General features: G+C 40.1%; 1 pseudogene across 1 annotated transcript; it reads left to right on the forward strand.

Moving 5' to 3' along the window:
• Window positions 1–2,857: 2,857 nt before the first annotated feature.
• LOC309649320 (histone H2A type 1-J pseudogene) lies at window positions 2,858–10,535 on the forward strand (annotated as a pseudogene). The gene has a single exon. The product of its transcript is annotated as a histone H2A type 1-J pseudogene (transcript).
• Window positions 10,536–11,493: the final 958 nt, after the last annotated feature.

Raw genomic sequence — 11,493 nt, forward strand, 5'->3', positions numbered from 1 at the left:
AAATGAGCTTTTTATTTTAGAACAATTTTAGATTTACAGAAAGACTGTGAAAGAATACAAAGAGTTTCCACATAACCCTATTTTCCCCTAGTTTCCCCTATTATGAGCACCTTAAAGTGGTATGGAACAATTATAATTAATGAAACAATTATGTTAGGTCCACATTTTATTCAGATTTCCATAGTTTTCGCCTAATGTCCTTCTTCTGTTCCATGCTACCATCCAGGATGCCACTTTACATTTAGTTCTTATGTTTCCTTAGGATCCTCCTGGCTGTGACAGTTACTCAGACTTTCCTTGTTTTTGATGACCTTGACAGTTTTGACAAGTACTGGTCAGGGATTTTATAGATTGTCCCTCACTTGGGATTGGTCTGATGCTTTTCATATGATTAGACTGGAGTTACGAGTTTTTGAGAGCATGATCACAGAAGTAAAGTACTATTTTCATCACAGCATATCAAGGGTACATACTATCAATATGATTTATCATTCTTAATGCTCACCTTGATCGTCTGGCTAAAGTTGTGTTTATCAGTTTCTCCACTGTAAAGTTACTCTTTCTCCCCTTTTTCCATACTGTACTCTTAGGAAGGAAGTCACTATGTGCAGCCCACAATTAGGCAGTGGGGAGTTATGCTGCAGTTCCTTCAGGGTGGAGTATCTACATAAATTATTTAAAATTCTTCTGCTCAGGAAATCCCCCCCCCATTTATTTACTTATTTATTTAATCATGTACTTATATCCATATGGAATTGTAAATATTTATTTTTTACTTTGCATTATACTCCAATACAAGTTAATTTTGCTGCTCAAATTATTCCAGCTTTGGCCATAGGGGACCATTTGTTTTGGCTCTTAGGTCCCTTTGATGTACTTCCATGTGAGTGTGTGTGGATGTTTGTTTGTTTTTTTTAAATTATTATTTTTGTTTAGCACTTCCATACTTTCTGGCATTTAAAAGATGCTCTAGGTTCATCTTGTAGATATCCTGCCCCAGTACTGGGATCAACTATTTCTTCAAAGAGCCCTGATTCCTTTTATTGAAGAACAGCATTAGAAACCAAGATATGAGTTATTTTGCTACCAAAATGTCATTTTTCTGAGTTTTCTTAGCTGACAAAGCAAAGAAATATATGTGTGTAGACTAACCCATGTATATGCACATATCGATAAATATTTTATTTGTAACCATCTTCATGTACATTAAGGTAAACATGAGTTAATGTTGGTGTCTCCAACTGGAATCCATTACCACACAGACTACCTCCTGTTCTTGCTTATCTGAAACATCTCATTCCAACAGTGAAAAACCTGACTCCCAGCATTCATTTACTTAATGGCTTTATTATAGATTTCAACATTTATTATTTGTATGCTTCTTTTGTCCGAGAAGCAGACATCTAGATAGAATTAGACATGCACGAGGTTTATTAGGGGAAATACCTGGGCAGGAAGAAGAAAAGAGAGAGCAGGAGTAGGTAGAGAGAGGTTTTAGACCATGATTCAGGTCCCACACTTGTAAAAAGAGAAAGAGAAGAAAGGAAGGAAGGGAGGGAGGGAGGAAGGTCCTTGCACTGTGTGCAGCTCTGAGAAACTCTCAACCAGGACGTTGAAGAGACACAACAATTATTGCCCATTAGAGGAGATCCATGTAGGGCAGAAATGGCCTGGCTCCAGTGTCCTCACTGTGCCATCATTCGCTGAGAGCATCTTGGAGAGAGTGTGGCTTTGGTGTAAACATTACAGCAGATCTCAAGGTGCAGACACTGGAGACTGCCATCCGACGATGCTGTTCATTGCAGAAAATCTACAAAGGGAGACCTGAGCCAGGCATTTCCATGGTCATTACAATTCTCTCTCATTATATAGTTCTGTTATGGGTTAAATTGTGTCCTCCCCCAAATTTATATATTGAGGTCCTAACCCCCAGTACCTCAGAATGTGACTGTATTTAGAGATAGGGCCTATTAAAGAAGTAATTAAAGTAAAATAAGATCATAAGGGTGGGCCTAATTCCAATATGACTCATGTCCATAGAAGAAGAGGAAATTAGGACACAAGCATGCAGAGAAGGAAGACAATGTAAAGACACAGGGGAAGATGGCCATCAAGTTGGCCAAGCAGAGAGGCCTCAGAAGAAACCAACCCTGCCAACACCTTGAACTTGGACATATAGCCTCCAGCATTGTGAGAAAATTTCTGTTGTTTAAGCCACCCAGTCTCTGGTACTTTGTTATGCCAAATGTAGCAAACTAATACAAGGTCCTAACATTTAAAAGTCTTTAATTAGGTGGAGCTTCAAGATGGCGGAAGGGTAAGACGTGGAGATCACCTTCCTCCCCACAAATACATCAGAAATACATCTACATGTGGAACAACTCCTACAGAACACCTACTGAATGCTGGCAGAAGACCTCAGACCTCCCAAAAGGCAAGAAACTCTCCACGTACCTGGGTAGGACAAAAGAAAAAAGAAAAAACAGAGACAAAAAATAGGGACGGGACCTGCACCTCGGGGAGGGAGCTGTGAAGAAGGAAAGGTTTCCACATACTAGGAAGGCCCTCCGTGGGCAGAGACTGCGGGTGACGGAGGGGGGAGGCTTCGGAGCCACGGAGGAGAGCGCAGCCACAGGGGTGCGGAGGGCAAAGCGGAGAGATTCCCGCACAGAGGATCGGTGCCGACCAGCACTCACCAGCCGGAGAGGCTTGTCTGCTCACCCGCCAGGGTGGGCGGGGGCTGGGAGCTGAGGCTCCACTTCGGTCGGATCCCAGGGATAGAACTGGGGTTGGCGGCGTGAACACAGCCTGAAGGGGGCTAGTGTGTCACAGCTAGCCGGGAGGGAGTCCGGGGAAAAGTCTGGAGCTGCCAAAGAGGTAAGAGACTTTTTCTTGCCTCTTTGTTTCCTGGTGCGCAAGGAGAGGGGATTAAGAGTACCCCTTAAAGGAGCTCCAGAGATGGGTGTGAGCCGTGGCTATCAGCGTGGACCCCAGAGACAAGCATGAGATGCTAAGGCTGCTGCTGCAGCCACCAAGAAGCCTGTGTGCAAGCCCAGGTCACTATCCACACCTCCCCTCCTGGGAGCCTGTGCAGCCCGCCACTGCCAGGGCCCCATGATTCAGGGACAACTTCCCCGGGAGAACACACAGTGCGCCTCAGGCTGGTGCAACGTCACACTGGCTTCTGCCACCGCAGGCTCGCCCTGCACTCCGTACCCCTCCTCCCCCCCCGGCCTGAGTGAGCCAGAGCCCCCGAATCAGCTGCTACTTTATCCCCGTCCTGTTTGAGCAAAGAACAGACACCCTCAGGCGACCTACATGCAGAGGCGGGGCCAAACCAAAGCTGAACCCCGGAGCTGTGCGAACAAAGAAGAGAAAGGGAAATCTCTCCCAGCAGCCTCAGGAGCAGCGGATTAAATCTCCACAGTCAACTTGATGTACCCTGCATCTGTGGAATACTTGAATAGACAATGAATCATCCCAAATTGAGGAGGTGGATTTTGGGAGCAATGATATATATATATATTTTCCCTTTTTCTCTTTTTGTGAACATGTATGTGTATGCTTCTGTGTGTGATTTTGTCAGTATAAGTTTGCTTTTACCATTTGTCCTAGGGTTCTGTCCGTTTTTTTTTGTTTTTTTGTTTTTTTTGTTTTTGTATAGTTTTAGCACTTGTTATCATTGGTGGATTTGTTTTTTGGTTTGGTTGGTCTCGTCTTTCTTTCTTTTTTTCTGTTATTACTTAAAAATTTTTTTTTAAATAATTACTTTTTATTTTAATAACTTAATTTAATTTAATTTAATTTTATCTTTTTCTTTCTTTCTTTCTTTCTTTTTTTCTCCCTTTTCTTCTGAGCCATGTGGATGACAGGCTCTTGGTGCTCCAGCCAGGCATCAGGGCTGTGCCTCAGAGGTGGGAGAGCCAAGTTCAGGACACTGGTCCACAGGAGACCTCCCAGCTGCACATAATATCAAATGGTGAAAATCTCCCAGAGATCTCCATCTCAACACTAAGACCCAGCTCCACTCAACGACCAGCAAGCTACAGTGCTGGACACCCTATGCCAAACAACTAGCAAGACAGCAACACAACCCCACCCATTAGAAGAGAGGCTGCCTAAAATCATAATAAGGTCACAGGCATCCCAAAACACACCACCGGACACGGTTCTGCCCATCAGAAAGACAAGATCCAGCCTCATCCACCAGAACACAGGCACTAGTCCCCTCCACCAGGAAGCCTACACAACCCACTGAACCAACCTTAGGCACTGGGGACAGACACCAAAATCAAAGGGAACTACAAACCTGCAACCTGCGGAAAGGAGACCCCAAACACAGTACGTTAAGCAAAATGAGAAGACAGAGAAACACACAGCAGATAAAGGAGAAAGGTAAAAACCCACCAGAACAAACAAATGAAGAAATAGGCAGTCTACCTGAAAAAGAATTCAGGGTAATGATAGTAAAGATGATCCAAATCTTGGAAACAGAATGCAGAAAATACAAGAAACGTTTAACAAGGACCTAGAAGAACTAAAGAGCAAACAAACAATGAGGAAAAACAAAATAAATGAAATGTAAAATTCTCTAGAAGAGATCAATAGCAGAATAACGGAGGCAGAAGAACGGAAAAGTGACCTGGAAGATAAAATAGTGGAAATAACTACTGCAGAGCAGAAAAAAGAATGAAAAGAATTGAGGACAGTCTCAGAGACCTCTGGGACAACATTAAACACACCAACATTCGAATTATAGGGGTCCCAGAAGAAGAAGACAAAAAGGAAGGGAGGATAGCTAGTTGAGGAGACGTTGCTCAGCTCATAATGTCCGGACAAGGCAAACAAAGCGTTAAGGCTCGTGCTAAGGCAAAGACTCGGTCTTCGCGGGCCGGGCTTCAGTTCCCCGTGGGCCGGGTGCACCGCTTGCTCCGCAAGGGCAACTACGCCGAGCAGGTTGGGGCCGGCGCGCCGGTGTACCTGGAGGCGGTGCTGGAGTACCTGACGGCCGAGATCCTGGAGCTGGCAGGCAACGCGGCCTGCGACAACAAGAAGACGCATATCATCCCGTGCCACCTGCAGCTGGCCATCCGCAATGACGAGGAGCTCAACAAGCTGCTGGGCAAAGTCACCATCGCGCAGGGCGGCGTCTTGCCCAACATCCAGGCCGTGCTGCTGCCTAAGAAGACCGAGAGCCACCACAAGACCAAATAAGTAACAAGATCCAGCAATCACTTCACTTATCCAGTCCTGGGTTCCAGTTTTGTACCATAATGTGAAGGCTTCAAAGTGAATATTTGAGGCCCCAAAAGAGAAGAGAATGAGGCTTTAAAGAAAACATGGAAGAGATATTCAGTACAGACCATTTATGGGCTACATATGTAACATGAATGCACTTTAGGTGGGTATCGTTCCAGTTACAATTTAGAAAAGAAATGCTATGGGACTGAATGTTTGAGCCCCCTGCCCCCCTTTCATATATTGAAATCCTAACCCCCCAATGTGATGGTATTTGGAGATGGGGGCTTGGGAGGTAAATGGGTTTAGATGAGGTCATGAAGGTAGAATCCTCATGGTGGGATTAGCACTCTTGTAAGAAGAAGAGACCAGAGCTCCCCACCCACTCCTGGAGCCCACAAAGAAGAAATCACATGAGCACACAGAGAGATGGCAGCACCTACAAACCAGGAAGCAGGTCTTCACCAGACATGGAATCTGTTGGCACCTTGCTCTTGGACTTCCCAGATTACAGAACTATGAGAAATAAATGTTTGTTGTTTAAGCCAAAAAAAAAAAAAAAAAAAATGAAGGGACTGAGAAAATATTTGAAGAGATTATACTTGAAAACTTCCCTAATATGGGAAAGGACATAGTTAATCAAGTCCTGGAAGCACAGAGAGTCCCATACAGGATAAATCCAAGGAGAGACACATCAAGACACATATTAATCAAACTATCAAAAATTAAATACAAACAAAAAATATTAAAACCAGCAAGGGAAAAACAACAAATAACATACAAGGGAATCCCTATAAGGTTAACGGCTGATCTTTCAGCAGAAACTCTGCAAGCCAGAAGGCAGTGACAGGACATATTTAAAGTGATGAAAGGGAAAAACCTACAACCAAGATTACTCTACCCAGCAAGGGTCTCATTCAGATTTCACAGAGAAATTAAAACTTTTACAGACAAGCAAAAGCTAAGAGAATTCAGCACCACCAAATCAGATTTACAACAAACGCTAAAGGAACTTCTCTAGGCAGGAAACACAAGAGAAGGAAAAGACCTACAAAGACAAACCCAAAGCAATTAAGAAAATGGTAATAGGAAGATACATATCGATAATTACCTTAAATGTAAATGGATTAAATGCTCCAACCAAAAGACATAGACTGCTGAATGGATACAAAAACAAGACCCGTATATATGCTGTGTACAAGAGACCTACTTCAGACCTAGGACACATACAGACTGAAAGTGAGGGGATGGAAAAAGATATTCCGTGCAAATGGAAATCAAAAGAGAGCTGGAGTAGCAATTCTCATATCAGACAAAATAGACTTTAAAACAAAGACTATTACAAGAGACAAAGAAGGGCACTACATAATGATCAAGGCATCAATCCATGAAGAACATATAACAATTGTAAATATTTATGCACCCAGCATAGGAGCACCTCAATACATAAGGCAAATGCTAACTGCCATAAAAGGGGAAATTGAGAGTAACACAATCATAGTAGGGGACTTTAACACCCCACTTTCACCAATGGACAGATCATCCAAAATGAAAATAAATAAGGAGACAAGCTTTAAATGATACATTAAACAATATGGACTTAATTGATATTTATAGGACATTCCATGCAAAAACAACAGAATACACTTTCTTCTCAAGTGCTCATGGAACATTCTCCAGGATAGACCATATCTTGGGTCACAAATCAAGCCTTGGTAAATTTAAGAAAATGGAAATTGTATCAGGTATCTTTTCCGACCACAACGCTATGAGGCTAGATATCAATTACAGGAAAAAATCTGTAAAATATACAAACACATGGAGACTAAACAATACACTACTTAATAACCAAGAGTTCACTGAAGAAATCAAAGAGGAAATCAAAAAATACCTAGAAACAAATGACAATGAAAACACAAAGACCCAAAACCTATAGGATGCAGCAAAAGCAGTTCTAAGAGGGAAGTTTATAGCAATACAATCCTACCTTAAGAAACAAGAAACATCTCAAATAAACAACCTAACCTTACACCTAAAGCAATTTGAGAAAGAAGAACAAAATACCCCAAAGTTAGCAGAAGGAAAGAAATCATAAAGATCAGATCAGAAATAAATGAAAAAGAAATGGAGGAAATGATAGCAAAGATCAATAAAACTAAAAGCTGGTTCTTTTAGAAGATAAACAAAATTGATAAACCATTAGCCAGAATCATCAAGAAAAAAAGGGAGAAGACTCAAATCAATAGAATTAGAAATGAAAGAGGAGAAGTAACAACTGACACTGCAGAAATACAATGGATCATGAGAGATTACTACAAGCAACTATATGCCAGTAAAATGGACAACATGGAAGAAATGGACAAATTCTTAGAAACGCACCACCTTCTGAGACTGAACCAGGAAGAAACAAAAAATATGAACAGACCAATCACAAGCACTGAAATTGAAACTGTAATTAAAAATCCTCCAAGAAACAAAAGCCCAGGACTAGATGGCTTCACTGGCGAATTCTATCAAACATTTATAGAAGAGCTAACACCTATCCTTCTCAAACTCTTCCGAAATATAGCAGAGGGAGGAACACTCCCAAACTCATTCTACGAGGCCACCATCACCCTGATACCAAAACCAGATAAAGATGTCACAAAAAAAGAAAACTACAGGCCAATATCCCTGATGAACATAGATGCAAAAATCCTCAACAAAATACTAGTAAACAGTAGTAAACAGAATCCAACAGCACAATAAAAGGATCATACAACATGATCCAGTGGGGTTTATCCCAGGAATGCAATGATTCTTCAGTATATGCAAATCAATCAGTGTGATACACCATATTAACAAATTGAAGGAGAAAAACCATATGATCATCTCAATAGATGCAGAGAAAGCTTTCGACAAAATTCAACACCCATTTATGATAAAAACCCTCCAGAAAGTAGGCATAGAGGGAACTTACCTCAACATGATAAAGGCCATATATGACAAACCCACAGCCAACATTGTCCTCAATGGTGAAAACCTGAAAGCATTTCCACTAAGATCAGGAACAAGACAAGGTTTCCACTCTCACCACTATTATTCAGTATAGTTTTGGAATTTTTAGCCACAGCAATCAGAGAAGGCAAAGAAATAAAAGGAATCCATATCAGAAAAGAAGAAGTAAAACTGTCTACTGTTTGCAGATGACATTATACGATACATAGAGAATCCTAAAGATGCTACCAGAAAACTACTAGAGCTAATCAATGAATTTGGTAAAGTAGCAGGATACAAAATTAATGCACAGAAATCTCTTGCATTCCTATACACTAATGATGAAAAATCTGAAAGAGAAATTAAGAAAACACTCCCATTTACCACTGCAACAAAAAGAATAAAATACCTAGGAATAAACCTACCTAAGGAGACAAAAGGCCTGTATGCAGAAAACTGTAAGACACTGATGAAAGAAATTAAAGATGATACAAATAGATGGAGAGAGATATACCATGTTCTTGGATTGGAAGAATCAACATGGTGAAAATGACTCTACTACCCAAAGCAATCTACAGATTCAATGCAATCCCTATCAAACTACCAATGGCATTTTTCACAGAACTAGAACAAAAAATTTCACAATTTGTATGGAAACACAAAAGACCCCAAATAGCCAAAGCAATCTTGAGAAAGAAAAACGGAGCTGGAGGAATCAGGCTCCCTGATTTCAGACTATACTAGAAAGCTACAGTAATCAAGACAGTATGGTACTGGCACAAAAACAGAAATATAGATCAATGGAACAGGATAGAAAGCCCAGAGATACACCCACGCACATATGGTCGCCTTATCTTTGATAAAGGAGGCAAGAATATACAGTGGAGAAAAGACTGCCTCTTCAATAAGTGGTGCTGGGAAAACTGAACAGCTACATGTAAAAGAATGAAATTAGAACACTCCCTAACACCATACACAAAAATAAACTCAAAATGGGTTAAAGACCTAAATGTAAGGACAGACACCATCAAACTCTTAGAGGAAAACATAGGCAGAACACTCTATGACATAAATCACAGCAAGATCGTTTTTGAAAAACCTCCTAGAGAAATGGAAATAAAAACAAAAATAAACAAATAGGATCTAATGAAACTTAAAAGCTTTTGCACAGCAAGGGAAACCATAAACAAGAAGAAAAGACAACCCTCAGAATGGGAGAAAATATTTGCAAATGAAGCAACTGACAAAGGATTAATCTCCAAAATTTACAAGCAGCTCATGCAGCTCAATATGAAAAAAACAAACAACCCAATCTAAAAATGGGCAGAAGACCTAAATAGACATTTCTCCAAAGAAGATATACAGGTTGCCATCAAACACATGAAAGAATGCTCAACATCATTAATCATTAGAGAAATGCAAATCAAAACTACAGTGAGATACCATCTCACACCGGTCAGAATGGCCATCGTCAAAAAATCTACAGACAATAAATGCTGGAGAGGGTATGGAGAAAAGGGAACCCTCTTGCACTGTTGGTGGGAATGTAAATTGATACAGCCACTATGGAGAACAGTATGGAGGTTCCTTAAAAAACTAAAAATAGAACTACCATACGACCCAGCAATCCCACTACTGGGCATATACCCTGAGAAAATCATAATTCAAAAAGAGTCATGTACCACAATGTTCATTTCAGCTCTACTTATAATAGCCAGGACATGGAAGCAACCTAAGTGTCCGTCAACAGATGAATGGATAAAGAAGAAGAGGCACGTATATACAATGGAATATTACTCAGCCATAAAAAGAAACGAAATTGAGTTATTTGTAGTGAGGTGGATGGACCTAGAGTCTGTCATACAGAGTGAAGTAAGTCAGGAAGAGAAAAACAAACACTGTATGCTAAGACATATATATGGAACCAAAAAAAAAAAAAAGGTCATGAAGAACCTAGGGGCAAGACGGAAATAAAGACGCAGACCTACTAGAGAATGGACTTGAGGACACGGGGAGGGGGTAGGGTAAGCTAGGACAAAAGGAGAGAGTGGCATGGACATATATACACTACCAGATATAAAATAGATAGCTAGTGGGAAGCTGCCGCATAGCACAGGGAGATCGGCTAGGTGCTTTGTGAGCACCTAGAAGGGTGGGTTAGGGAGGGTGGGAGGGAGGGAGACTCAAGAGGGAAGAGATATGAGGATATATGTATATGTATAACTCATCCACTTTGTTATAAAGCAGAAACTAACACACCATTGTAAAGCAATTATACTCCAATAAAGATGTTAAAAAAAAATAAAAAAATACTTAACAAACTAGCACATAACACACGTGGTCAATTAAAAAATACATATTTTAAGAAAAAGTCTTTAATTTAAAAAAATCTATCTCAGACATAAAGTATTCAAGTAATTACAGGTAGAGTGCTATGATGTCTGGAATTTATTTTGATATACTGCATCCAAAAAAAGGAGTGTAGATGATGAAGAATGGCAAAATGATTATTACTGTGGAAATTTTGAGTATATGAAAATTCATTATCCTCTCTATTTTAGTGTATGATTGAAAATTGACATAAGTAGTTTCAATATGTAACTAACTCATTACTATTAATTATTGATTAGTGTGCTGGGCACAGCATGCCAGGATCTGTATGGATTTAAAAATGTTAAATTTAGAAAACCACAACAACAATAATGGCTACCCACTGAAAGTCAGGAGTTCTACGGTACACTTTATATATGGTACTCCTATGGTTATAACACAGACTAATAAGGTAACTGTTATTGGCACTAATTTATACAGTTAGTGAACAGCTTAGTTTGGACTTGAACAGTAGCCTACCTGTTTCAAAAGCCAGAGTTATTTCCACTATACTTTTCCATTCTGCCACTGTGTCCCACAATAAGAACTACTCTTATTGTATGTATATATGTGTCGAGCATTTTGTTGGGTGTCATATATCGTGAAGGAGGGTCAAATTTGAAAAAAATACTTTTTATGCATCTACTGATACGGTCATATGGTTGTTCTAATTTATTCTATTAAGGTGGTAAAATGTATTAATTGATTTTTAATATAACTTTATTTGCATGTAATGTATAATTAACTGCACAAATTTAAAATTAACAGTTTATTAGATTTTAATATATCTAAGCATCCATGAAACAATCACCACAATTGGGGTAATTACTATTTCTACCAGTCTCCTGCCCCCAAAGGTTCCTCATGCTCTTTTATAATCCCTTCTGCCCTCTCAAAACCCCCGCAACC

This window comes from Balaenoptera physalus (genome assembly GCF_965194825.1).
Source record: "Balaenoptera physalus genome assembly, chromosome: 19".
Taxonomy (NCBI): Eukaryota; Metazoa; Chordata; class Mammalia; order Artiodactyla; family Balaenopteridae; genus Balaenoptera; species Balaenoptera physalus.